The following is a 3,202-nucleotide window of genomic DNA, read 5'->3' on the forward strand; positions in this document are numbered from 1 at the left end:
GGATTACGTGTTTGTACATCCTCTATCTGTACACGTGTGTGTGTGTGTGTGTTTGAAAGAGAAAGATATATATATATATATGTATGTGTATATATATATATACATATGTATATGTGTGTGTGTGTGTGTTGTGTGTGTATATATGTGTGTGTATGTATATATATGTGTATGTATGTATATATATATATGTGTGTGTATGTATATATATATATGTGGTGTGTGTGTGTGTATACAAGTTAATATATATGTAGATGTGTGTATACATGTTTGAGTTTGGGGTGATGTGTTTGAAGGAGGGAGAGATATAAATAACTTCACACACACATGTGTCCGTGAAAGGAAGAGAGGAGTCACACATACACACATATGTATATATATATATGTGTGTGTGTGTGTGTGTGTGTGTATGTATGTATGTGTGAGTGCATGTGTGTGTATAAGGGACTGTACTTGTATATGCCTCTGTGTGTGTGTGTGGTGTGCATGTGTGGTGTGTGTGTTATGTTTGACAGAGAGAGAGATAGACAGATAAGTAAGTTGATATTCATATACACATATTTATACGTGTGTGTGTGTCAGAGGGGGAGAGAGAGTGTACGTGTATATACACAATCTTACTCCACACACAGAGACAGAGAGCGACAGGATATTCTTTTTTATAAATAAGTCTGTATTTCATATTTATAAATGGAGGGAGTTGTTAAAAAAAGATCACAACTAAAACTGTAACAGCATATGAGAGAGGGAGAGAGAGAGAGATTGAGGGGGAGGGCTAAGAGTGAGAGGCTGCAAGATAGAGGAGAGGGTGAGAGAGAAGTTGTGAGTAAGAGAGAGAGGAGAGGCCGAGAAAGAAAGAGAGATAGGCACAGAGAGAGAGAGAGAGAGAGAGATAGGTTGGAAGCAAGGAGGGGGGTCGAGAGAGAGTGGGGGAAAGGCCGTGAGAGAGGAGAGGTCAAGAGAGAGGAGCTGGGAAGAAAGCAAGGAAGGAAGGAAGAAAGAAAGGAAGAAAGAAAGACGGAGAGGAAGAAAGGAAGAAAAACGGGGAAGAAGAAAGGGAAGAAAGAAAGAAAGAAGGAAAGAAAAAAGAAAGAAAGAAGAGAGATGGGGAGGAGGAAAGAGAAGAAAGAAAGAAAGAAAGACAGGGAGAAGGAAAGGGAAGGGGAGGGAAGAAAGAAAGAACAAAAAGAAAACAAAAAGAAAGAAAGCTGAATGGGGAGAGAGAGATGCAGAGAAAGTGCATCCAGGAAAATTATCAATGAATAAAACAGAACATAAAAATATCAATAACCTCTGAAACTCCTAATTCCATTTGTGATAATTAGAAGACTTGGAAGACCAAAGAACTTGGTAACAAGGAAGCAGCAACAACATGGGAACTCTATGCGTCTTATTCATTGTAATTCCTTAATTTCAAATTCACCCAACTAATCCCACCAAATATTATGAAGAAAGGATTATCTCCCTTGTATACTTGTAATTATTGTCTGCTAAGGGACACCAAATATTTAAAAAACAGTTTCCATGTTAAAGTAAACGGTAACCTTCCATTCCATTCCACCCTAACCCACTGCTGACACCCACACTCAACTGTGGTGCATTTACAGATACATACATACATACATACATACATACATACATACATACCATCTATATATACATAAAAAATATTAGGGAATAAATCCAAACTTACAGGGGAGAAAATCAGATTTAGGATTGAATCCAATTTTATAGTAAAATATTATATATATTAAATTAGAGATAAAACCACTATTAGGCAAATCAAACAATGAAAAACTTAAGCCAATACATAAAATTAATTAATTTATATTATTTTAAATATATATCAAATATTAAAAGTTTAATAAAAGATAATGGTAAAACACTACGATCGTTTCATAGCTGTCCAATTCATAATAATTCGAGTTATGGTTACAGTCAATCTTCAGAAACCTCGCTAAGATAAATATTTCAATTACCTGAAGATTGACTGTAACCATAACTCGAATTATTATAAATTGGACAGCCATGAAACGATTGTAGTGTTATACTCATTATCTTTTATTAAACTTTTAATACATTTGATATATATTTAAAATAATATAAATTAATTAATTTTATGTATTGGCTTAAGTTTTTCATTGTTTGATTTGTCTAATAGTGGTTTTATCTCTAATTTAATATAATATATATATATATATATATAGTAAATCCAAAAACGAAGAACAAACACAAAAAACAACAACACGAGGATGCGGTACATATAAAGTATTAGCAGACGCTCAGGGAAGGAAAGAAAGCTGGTTTAATGTTTCGAGCAGATGCTCTTCTTTGGAAACAGAAGAAAGTCCAATAGAAGGAAAGATGGAGGAAGAAAATCGCCAACGATTCACATGTAGTTACATTTTGAAAATCCTATACACACACACACATACACACACACATACACACACAGGGGGTGCTGAAAAATTCCCAGCTTTAGGTAAAGAAAAATGCAGGAGGATCCGTTAATTATGATTTTATTCAATATATTCCTCCTCTCAGATTCATGTGCTTATTGCGATGGTCCTTCAGTTTCTCTAAGCCCAGTAAAAGAACTTGGAAGATTTGGGTACCAACCAGGCCTTTTGCAATACCCTTAAAGCTAGGAACTTTTCAGCATCCCCTTGTACATATACATATATATAATATATATATATATACAGGGAGGATGGTGCTGAAAAATTCTCAGCTTCAGGTAAAGGAAAGTACAGGAGCATCAGTTGTGATTTTATTTAAAACCAGGAACTTTTCAGCAAACCCCTCATAAGCGTGTGTGTGTGTGTGTGCATGTATGTCTGTAGGAAAAGTGTAAAAATGTATGAAGCTCTCTCTCTCTCTCTTTCTTTCAACAGACACACATACACGTATATATGCATGCATACCTGTATGCATATATACATGCATATGTGCATGTACGCACGCACATGTAGAACAGACCATGACCGACCACAAAGATCTTTCACCGGGGTCACTGCTGCTGCCCTTTACTCCATTAAAACTAAACCATTAAAACAAAATTGAAAGCCAAAAAAAAACCAAAAAAAAACCCATAGACAGAACTAATGATCTGTGTGTGGTGGTGGGGGTGGTGGCAAGAAGTTCCAAACAGAAGTGGATGCCGAGGGGTGGGGGCCATTTATGGTTATTGCAGCTGGCACCGCAC

Source organism: Octopus sinensis, unplaced genomic scaffold (assembly GCF_006345805.1).
Source record: "Octopus sinensis unplaced genomic scaffold, ASM634580v1 Contig17140, whole genome shotgun sequence".
NCBI classification, from domain to species: Eukaryota; Metazoa; Mollusca; class Cephalopoda; order Octopoda; family Octopodidae; genus Octopus; species Octopus sinensis.